Source organism: Haemaphysalis longicornis, unplaced genomic scaffold (genome assembly GCF_048455015.1).
Source record: "Haemaphysalis longicornis isolate Haplotype H1 unplaced genomic scaffold, Haemaphysalis longicornis Haplotype H1 scaffold_6, whole genome shotgun sequence".
NCBI classification, from domain to species: domain Eukaryota; kingdom Metazoa; phylum Arthropoda; class Arachnida; order Ixodida; family Ixodidae; genus Haemaphysalis; species Haemaphysalis longicornis.
This window is the reverse complement of record NW_027526407.1, coordinates 73684332-73695115: the sequence shown is the minus strand read 5'-3', so window position 1 is coordinate 73695115 and position 10784 is coordinate 73684332. Positions and strand designations below refer to the sequence as shown.

Genomic DNA, 10784 nt, shown 5'->3' with positions numbered 1-10784 from the left:
ATTGTGCTTGCGAAGCAAATTTAAACGTACTGATATTCGCATCTGTTGTAATCAAATAGCCTCAATAACGCATCTGCGCTATATTGTGAACCCTTCTATTGCCGTCTCCACACCGCGTGTGGTGTACTTGAATTTCGGGGTACCGAGCGCACAACAAGGGGGTGGAATGTGTGTTAGTTATTCATGTTTATTCGTTTTAGTATTCAGAGATTTTTGCAAAGTTCTAAAATATATCCGAACTATACGGTGTGATAGTAGGGGGTAACGTCATGCCTCTCGTTTTCGATTCTAGTTAACAGGGCATCTGTTGGGGCTAGTTGGTTATGCATAGCTTGAATGGAAAGCGCTTAAACTTTGACTAGTAAACAAGGACGAGAAAAACTACAACACAGGACGAAGCGCAAACTAACAACTGATTTATTAACGTGGATGAACATATATATACACACGTGCTTGTGTGGAAAGGAGACACAAAAAACAAAAAGATACAAAAAGATACAAAAAAGTTTGAACGTGTGTGATTACAACTGCACACTGTGTACAAGAAGCGCGTGCTCAGTTCTTAGCGCGACAAGAAGTCTATTTCTCTTTTTGATAATGTGATAGATGGTGCGCTGACGTAATCCCCTTCTTTACCAGAAACCATGCTGTATGTTTCCCATATCTCGCGCTGCATCTTGTTTCTGGACCTCAGGAGCACTGACGTTTTATCGTACTCAGGCGTGCATCCAGACCTTCTACAATGCTGTGACAAGTTGCTCGGCGCATTTATCAACGAGCACGCGTACTTGTGCTCCCGGAGCCGTTCATTGAGGCAGCGACCAGTCTGGCCGATGTATGACTTGCCACCATTAAGCGGAATCTTGTACACAACACCTTGTTCACATTTCACAAACTTCTGCTCGTGCTTAACACCACAGCTCGGTTCGGTAGTGCCGTCATGTCCCTCCCTGTTGACTTTCCTACAAAGGCCCCTTAATTTGTTGGGCGCTGAAAAGACAACGCGCACGTCGTGTGCGCCGGCTACCTTTTTTAGTCTGTGCGATATAGCATGAACGTATGGTAACACCACTGGCCTTTTTTGCTTTTCTTTTTCTTTGCCGTCTTTTTCCGCTTTTCGCTCCTTCCCCGCCTTCTTCAACACTTTTTCTGCGACTGATGCAATGACTTTGTCCGGGTACCCCGCGCCCTTCAGTCTTTTTTTCTGCAGGATGATGCTCTCTTGCACGTTGTCACAACTTGACTGCTTGATGGCCTGTTCCAGACATGACACCGCAATGCCTCGTTTTATGGTTTTTGAGTGGGCTGTCGTATACGGGAGCAGACCTTTTTCTGTACGTGTCTTGTACATCCAGCCCACAGTTGCCAAACTTGATCGACAAGTCAAGGTACTGCAGGCAGGTCTCCCTGGGCTGCTCAAAGGTGAAATCTAGTCCTTCGTGCGCTTCTTTGAACATTTCTAGTATATTCAGCGCATTGTCCCGAGTGCAGCGCCCCATCTCAGTACACACAAGGAAGTCGTCCACATACCTGAAGCACTTGATAACCCCCTTGTCATGGAAGGCCTCCTGCAAGGCTCGGTCACCTTCTGAGAGGAATAGGTCACACAGCACAGGGGCAATGCTGGAACCTATACAAATGCCGTCCCTCTGTGAGAACAGCTCTCCTTGAAACTCGATGATCAGCGAGTGCAGATACATCTTGATGAGCCCTAGAAAATCCGCAGCACTCACACCAGCATTGTTCATGAAGATTTCATTGTTCATCATTAGATTTCACCTTTGAGCAGCCCAGGGAGACCTGCCTGCAGTACCTTGACTTGTCGATCAAGTTTGGCAACTGTGGGCTGGATGTACAAGACACGTACAGAAAAAGGTCTGCTCCCGTATACGACAGCCCACTCAAAAACCATAAAACGAGGCATTGCGGTGTCATGTCTGGAACAGGCCATCAAGCAGTCAAGTTGTGACAACGTGCAAGAGAGCATCATCCTGCAGAAAAAAAGACTGAAGGGCGCGGGGTACCCGGACAAAGTCATTGCATCAGTCGCAGAAAAAGTGTTGAAGAAGGCGGGGAAGGAGCGAAAAGCGGAAAAAGACGGCAAAGAAAAAGAAAAGCAAAAAAGGCCAGTGGTGTTACCATACGTTCATGCTATATCGCACAGACTAAAAAAGGTAGCCGGCGCACACGACGTGCGCGTTGTCTTTTCAGCGCCCAACAAATTAAGGGGCCTTTGTAGGAAAGTCAACAGGGAGGGACATGACGGCACTACTGAACCGAGCTGTGGTGTTAAGCACGAGCAGAAGTTTGTGAAATGTGAACAAGGTGTTGTGTACAAGATTCCGCTTAATGGTGGCAAGTCATACATCGGCCAGACTGGTCGCTGTCTCAATGAACGGCTCCGGGAGCACAAGTACGCGTGCTCGTTGATAAATGCGCCGAGCAACTTGTCACAGCATTGTAGAAGGTCTGGATGCACGCCTGAGTACGATAAAACGTCAGTGCTCCTGAGGTCCAGAAACAAGATGCAGCGCGAGATATGGGAAACATACAGCATGGTTTCTGGTAAAGAAGGGGATTACGTCAGCGCACCATCTATCACATTATCAAAAAGAGAAATAGACTTCTTGTCGCGCTAAGAACTGAGCACGCGCTTCTTGTACACAGTGTGCAGTTGTAATCACACACGTTCAAACTTTTTTGTATCTTTTTGTATCTTTTTGTTTTTTGTGTCTCCTTTCCACACAAGCACGTGTGTATATATATGTTCATCCACGTAAATAAATCAGTTGTTAGTTTGCGCTTCGTCCTGTGTTGTAGTTTTTCTCGTCCTTGTTTACTAGTCAAAGTTTAAGCGCTTTCCATTCAAGCTTCGATTCTAGGTTCATGCTACGCCGATGTTTTTACATGGTGGCTTTATCGACGGTTTTATGACATTTAATACTCCACTAGCACTATAGAAGGAAATGCCGGGAGTGCAAACGCGTTTAATTTTTCAAGTAGGAGAGAGCACCAGACACTCTTTCGCTGCGAGGCTATTGTCTGTCAGGATGGCCGAGCGGTCCAAGGCGCTGCGTTCAGGTCGCAGTCCGGTCTTCCGGGCGTGGGTTCGAATCCCACTTCTGACATTACTTTTTCTTTTTTTCTGTGGTGAATCTGACGAGCATGTCTGCCTGGAATTCAAAACATAGTCACGACACTTAAAACTATTTATGTTTACAGCATCTTTTTAATGATACAATGATAAAAAAAGTTTTTGACAAGCTTGCCTTGCAAAATTGTGTAGCACGCACTTTATTCGCACATTTATTATTTTCTTGAGATTAATTGTTTCTTTATTTGGCGCAAAATAGATTTATGAGTTCCTTTGTGTGTAAAACACAGTTACTGCACTTCACTCACTCGCAGGATACGTACCCTGGCATTTCCTTAGTTGAGTGTATATTGGTGGATTTTTTCAAAGCTTTTGGTCAGGTAAGCCACACTACATACGATTTATCTACCCCACCCCTCACCTGGATATTGATGCCCAGATACTGCTATGATTGCAACTGTTCCTTAGCAATGGCCTTCATTACGCACAATGACCAGTTAGACTATCACCCTAATGACGGAACATCCGGTGCGCCTCAAGTTTCAGCTCTATGTTCCTTACTCTTTCTAATATGCCTTTATAAGTTACCTGTCTATATTTCTTGTTCAGTGCACCTTTATGGGGATGACTGACATTTACCACCAAATTACATGTCACAGCCACAACCACGTGCAGCTACAGCCTGACTTCAGTTACATTGTAACCCGTTACAAAAAACGGGAAATGGAGTTAGTGCAATGCTTTTCGTATTTCCATGTACCAGACACGCTCAATATTATGCACCGCAAATCACCTTCCCCTGGAAATCGTGTGATGTTATCGTCATCCTAGCGCAAGCCAAACATTAGGCCTAACCTGGACATCGCAGATCGATTCCGTTACATAAAACGCTAATCGCATGCTAGGCTATCTAAGACGACATTTTACCCAAGCTCCTGTTTCCTCGAAGTTACCAATAAACGTAATTATTGTACTCTCTAAATAAAAATACGCTGCATCGTCTGATCTGTGAAGTCATTCCTCCCAAGACACCTGCCACGTCCACACAAAGGCACACATCGCTACACCTGAACCCGCTGTGTATGGCAGCCATTTGCTGAATATGCGCTGTTGTCATTCAGGGCAGACAAACAGGTGGAAGTTCCTGCAATAGGCAGCCGCCGTCACCTCCCATCAACTTGGCAGCCGACTGTGTGCGCGGGGCCGCCCGAGCCACGGCCAAGTCTGCGCACCGTGTCGCGGGGAGCGCACAGCTTGGCTGGGATGGGGGCATCATCATCATCATCATCATAATCGGCCTGTGCTTGCTTACAGGAAGACGAAGCTGTCCCAAAGGCTGTAGGCCTCTTGCGTCCTGCGTTTTCCTACTCCACTTTTTTGCCCATAACTTTTAGGGGCGAAGACCGTTGGGGGCTCGGGCTGTCAGCGTCTCCTGTTGTCGTCATCGTCGTTGCATGTAGTCACGGTACAATATTAAAAATAAGGTTGTGACATTCTCTAACGGAACACTAACAAATTACTTGTCCCGGTATACCCTAGGTACCTAATAACTCGATGTAGTAAATCCAGCAGTAGTCAGGGTTACTAACTGAAGCAGGCGGTAAGCACCGCTACCTTCATAAGTAAAGTCCGAGCCATAACACCCTTCTGAGCTACACGCGTTTACTAACTGGCCATGCATAACCTAGTCATTCACGACCTTAATGTAGTGTATACTATTTCTAACACCGAGTTAATTTCCTAACCATGCAGTTGCTAGTGTCAGAGCCTACGTAGCGTACCGCGTGGTAGTAAGGTTCGTAAGGAGTTAGTAAACAGCGCCATTACTACCCTTTTACGGCGTTTTTTATTAAGAGTGTATTAATACACCGGGACACTCGTTTTTCAACGCCTCGCGCTCAACGTTTCATCTACGTGGACAAAAACACCAAGGCGCCAAGAATACACTTATACACTTCATGCTTCGCCACTCCCTAGGCTTTTTAGGACACCTTTGCGTCAAGTTCTTGGTCTTTCTGTATTTCGTTAGTGTACCTTATTAGCCACTCGATTATGTATGCCGCGCCACCTGTTGTCCATCGAGAGCATTACCTAACTGGCTCCACCTCACTTTCGAGTAAATTACCTAAAAAGGCTTTGACCTACGTTCTTTAATCCACGCTTCTGTTTTCTATGTTTTAGTGCTACCCCTATCATTTTTCTTTTTATGGCTCCTTGGGTCCGTTAAAGTTTCCATTTAAGGGGCTAATGAAGCACCAAGTTTCTGCCCGATATGTTAATAGAAAAAGGCAAAAGTACACATTGGATGCACGCAAACTTTTTTTGTGAGCACCCTAGCTTACTTCCGAAAATTTCAGAAAATTTACAGGATTGAACGTCGCTCATAAAAACTGTGCGCCTCATTTTTCACTTGGTTTAGATTACATCTAATAATGTGCCACGGGAGTTATAACCATCAACCTGCTTTAGTAATTCATTATCTACCTCGTAAAGTGCGCTTGTCTGCATGTTTTCTTGTATTCGTTTTAATCGTTTGTGACATATTAACCTTACAACATAGCTATCTATGTAGAGTTCTCGAACATTTCGAAGAAGTCCTGGCGGTAGGATCCTAGACACATCGAAGTAAAATGGAACTTGATTGATTGATTGTAGGGTTTCACGCGCCGACGCAACGCAAGCGATGAGGCGCGCCGTAGTGGAGGGCTGCGGATTAATTTCGACCACCTGGGGATCTTTAACGTGCGCCGAAATCTGGTACACACGGGCGTTTTAGATGCAAAGCATCTCTTGCTCTCGGCTCTGTCGTCCGTCGTCCGTCCGTCATCCGTCCGCACCTCTCCCCCTCTCCCCACCAGCTGTGCGATAGCGCGCGCGCTGCTTCTCCCCTCCCCTTCTCCACGCCAGCTGTGCGATAGCGCGCGCGCTACTCATCACCCCAGCTGCGCGACAAGCGCGCATGCCCGTCTCCTCTCTCATCTCCTTCTCTCCACTCCATCTGCTTTAAATAATAAACCCGGTCCGCGCGCCGCTCCCTCAGTTGCTGCTTCGGTTGAGTCACGCTGCACCGTCCGGAGTTCCGTCATTTTCTGTTATTTGGATACCCAATCTCGTGAACGTTTCGGAACCTCCGAGATGCTTCGCATCAACTCAGGGGGTCCCTCGCGGGAAGGTGGTGTCATTTTTGTTTGCTTTTCGCCTCCATCAGAAAAGCGGCCGCCGCGGCCGGGAATCGAACCCATGACCTCGTGCTGAGCAGCGCAACGCCTTAGCCACTGAGCCACCGCGGTGGGCAAGTGGAACTTCGGTTGGCTTCATATAGAAAAAAAAAGCATAACAGGCCCCGGAGGTAACCGGTGCGTGTCTGTGCATCGGGTGTACACAAAATACAAAAAAAAGTTGGCGCAGCTTTCACAAGTGGTGCAGGGATAGAGACACAGCACTGAAGGCGGCCCCTCTCCCTTCGTCGGAGACCCGGATGTCGCACCTCACATTTATTTCCGAACTTGCCGCTGAAGGTTCTCCATGGTTAGAAGGCCGGGATCACTTTTTAAAATCTGCAGGCTTTCACATCGCTCCCAAAGTGGACGCGTGCATTAGCACGCGCTAGAAACCACGGCAAACGGCTTCGCGAACTCGGCGTCTGTAGCGCGAAATCGGCGTTTTCTAGAAGTCTTATGTAGGTTTCCCCTATTCCCTGGTCTTTTAGTACTTCTAAACCCGCCGCGGTGGCTCAGAGGCTAAGGCGTTGCGCTTCTGAGCACGAGGTCGTGTGTTCGATTCCCGGCTGCGGCGGCCGCTTTTCTGATGGAGGCGAAAAGCAAAAACGCCCGTATGTCAAAAGCACTTGTGGCCAGGGAAACAGCCTTCAACCACGTTCAAGTGGCGTTTATCCCATATAAAAGGCACCCATTCAGTACTGTTCTGAATTCATAAGACAACCAAAAAAGTAGGCTGGTTTCCTTCTCTCTAGTCCCACGTGGACGACACGACGGCTGCAGTGAAGAAGTGTTTTATTGTGTACTACAAAATGTGGGCAGCGACGAAAAGGGCATATTAACACTCACGGACAGTCTTCGATCAGCATTGGGTGCCAGAGAACTTTTTGTTTACGAACTGAAGCACCTTTCAGTTCCCGCCAAAAGTACCATTCCAAGATGGCACTGTATAATAGGAGAGGGCAAGGCAAAGAAGGCAAGGGTCTGACAGCAGACGCCACCAATTTTTCTCAAGATTCCACTACACCAATTACATGCAGTTTGCGACAGATGGCCAATTTAGCATTATTTATTGAGTCGGCATGATCCCAGGCCAAATCTTCAGTGTATCTAACGGTTATTTATACCACCCTTTCTCTCTACAGGACACCGCGAGTTTCACCGGGTGGATTTCTTTGTCGCAACTCTTCACGCGCGCGGTATGGCAATGACGTGCACCTTGAGATGACGGCTAAATGTGGATTTCAAGGCGAAGCGTTTGCCGCACTCGGGACAAGCGAAACGCTCGTCACCTTTTGAATGCACCTGCTTCTTGTGATTGTACAGTCCCCCATGATGTGCGAAGCGCTGGCCACATTCTGCGCATGCGTAAGGCTTCTTTCCTGCGTGGACGTCCAGGTGCTCCTGTAGGGCGGATGGGCTGGTGAAGTCTTTCTCGCAGATGCTGCAGACGTAAGGCCTGTCACCGGTGTGCGTGCGCTCGTGTCCCTTCAGAAGCGAGCTGGAGTCCGTGAAAAAGATGCCAGAAAGTGCAAGAGTACATACCGTCAGTAAAACACGTGGTACTTTGTGTACGTGGTACAAGTGCGCTCATCTCACTGCTTAAAGTCTGGAAAGAGTGTCCCTCACAAAGGGGTAATGGCGTCAGATCCATGCAAAGTAATACACGTGGTACTTTGTGTAGAGTCATGGATGACTGAAAAGCGTTCATAAAAGTATCAACTAGAACTCTCAATACAGAAGAATGTCGTTCGTGGAAAGTACATAGTGACGTCGTTGGGGTATGTTTGGAAAGTCACATTTTCGAACTTTTTTCTGTTATGAAGCCATCGGACAATTTGAGTTGTATGGTTAGATCTTGTACTATTTGTGTGTTCAGGTTAAATATTTCAAGTTCGTATTCAAGTTCGTATTTAATTTGTACATGAATGTACGTGCTATAAGTGCGCTAAAATTTGGGAGGGAAATGTTTGAAAAAGAAAGCATAGGGGACAGTGGTGTTCATAAAGTACTCATTTTTAGGTAAACAAAAGTTCTATGCCTTATCTCGTATGTGTTTCTATGCCTCATCTCGTATTCTATGCCTCAAACCGTATGCCGCGTGTAACCTTCTGGAGCATAGCGGATCAGATTCAAGAGGCATCTACACAGAGCTCTGTGTTTCCCTTCAGACTGACACAATATTTGCAGCCATAAAGTGATAGCTGACTACGAGTGAAGAAATTAAAGGAAGGTCTGGAGAGCGCACTCTATAGTTGAGCCCTATCGCTAACCCACTGCCGTGACTTAGGAGCAGGTGCGTTACTTATAAGCATTATTCCTTTGTGCACCTTAACGGTTCTTGACCCCGTGGCGTAATAGTCACGAGGCGGAACCAAAGTGTTTTACACAGATTACGGAATTTTCTATTTTTTATCATATTCGAGGTCCATTTTGCTGAAGTCCGCCCGTCATTCCTGCACCAATGTTTTTGAAACCGATTTTAGTTTATGGGGACTGCGCTAATGGAAGGAACACTACCGCTACGATAGCGTCAACAAGCAAGATGTCTTTAAGAAAATATATCTTAAACATGTTCCAATTCTTGTTTCTTAAGGCGTCTAACTAGAATGCGTCGTAAGCTGTCTACTTATATGACCGCGAATCGGAACGCTGCGTTTGCCTCAGTTGAAATGGACTTCGGCTTTGGACTTGGGAACTTTGGATTTTCGACTTTGGGAGGGGATTTAGGACTTCGGATTAGACTCAGGTTGCAATCGCGAATGCTCAGCGTTTTAACGATCTTTCTTTCTATAAAGGGGCCTCTACTTTTTCCCACAATATACTCGCAGGGAGAATGAAAAGACCATTAGAGAAGAGCAGGAGAGTATGATGCACTAGCCATTGGTATTTTATGCCTCCTTCAAAACAGCTTAACTGTTCTTTCAACAATAATGTAACGTGGAGGCAGAGCAGATTGATGGAATATGGACATCCCTTTTTGTACGTACATGGCACCCCTCAAAGATGACTTGTTTTTGTATCGGCCAGAACGTGTGTATTAAGAAACATTTATTTGCGTGCGGAGGTTTCAGTATAGATTTTTTACTGTCTCTCTCGCATCGGAACAAATAGGAGGCAAGCGCGAACAAGCTATCTATTCACGAGTCACCCACATCATGGCAAAAACAGTTGCTCTGGCATCGGTAGGGGTGTCTGTAGCAGGCGTAAAGATTTTGATGATGTGGTTGGTTGCAACCCTGTCATGGAAGAGGACATTGTATCCATTCCGTTGTGAATGCGTAGGTGCACTTCTGTATTTTATACAACCATAAAGCTGGTAATGGTACTCTTTATCACCTGTGTTTGGTGGAGTATGGACAGAACGAGCACCGGTATTTCTCCTGCGGCCGCGTGGCGTGCGTCTGGAGAAGGTGCATGTCCAGGTACTCCTGTTTGGCGAAGCAGTCACCGCAAGATTCACAGGGAAAAGTGGGTAGCGACAGAGCCGCCATCAGCTCTTCTCTGCAAGCTGCAATGAACACGGATTGCGGATGAGCAACGGAGCTGCTGCGCACATTTTCACGGGATGTCAAGTTACATAGCATCAATGATGCCTTTTCGCCGCAAGCAGGCGAAAGGAATTTGGTGGCGTTTATGCAACTGAACGTGTTTGGTAACTCCATTTTTGCAAGTTACCAGTAACGCTGACAGTTTATTAGCAGAATGATTTCGTCCTTTACAAGTGACAGGGAGGTTACAATGCTTCGAAAGAGGTTTGTTTGCGTTTTATGTGACGCATTTGTTTGAATGTTGCTATTTCACTGGTCCTGTCCCACGCGTGGTCATTGTGGCCAAATACGGTCCCAGTGTAGGGTTTATTGGTGTCTCTGAAAGGGGAATGTGCACCTATTTACCTGGGGCACAAGTTCGACCTGTCTGCAAGGTATATCTGTTTTTTAGCAGGTTTGCGTAACGGATGTGTTTTTCCTTTGTTCGGGGGAGATCATTACCTTAACTCTGTTACCCCACTCCCTGAAGTCGGGTCGACGTGCGTGGGGAGTTTAGGAGCGGCAACATAGCCTAGGGCCTAAATTGCGCTGTGCAACTAAAGCTGCCGCCCTCTAAAAAAAGTAAAAACCAAAAAACCAAACCAGGCGAATGTATTATCGAGTTGCTTCACGCGCGCCTGCATCGTTTCCATCTTTTAATAATTGAGTACGAATGGGGTTGGCTGGAAAACTTCGTTTTCCGAACGATGTTTTTGTCTAATTTCCGGTGGGCGCTCATACAGCACTGCTAAAGTGCCGAAACTGTTTTTACACCGCTAACACCCAGAAGGTCCATCAAGGACAGACAAAAAAAAAGAGCAACCTATGGAAAAGACTCGTAAACGTTGGCCCCAGAACACATAAAAAACACCACATGTAGATTTCGCGAAAGTCTAGATGATTGTGATGACCATGTCTCCATTCCTTACCTTGTTATCAGCC

General features: G+C 46.5%; 1 non-coding gene across 1 annotated transcript; it reads left to right on the top strand.

Annotated features, from left to right (window-relative positions):
• Window positions 1–3044: 3044 nt before the first annotated feature.
• Window positions 3045–3128, top strand: Trnal-cag (transfer RNA leucine (anticodon CAG)). The gene has a single exon. It is a non-coding gene; the product is annotated as a tRNA-Leu (tRNA).
• Window positions 3129–10784: the final 7656 nt, after the last annotated feature.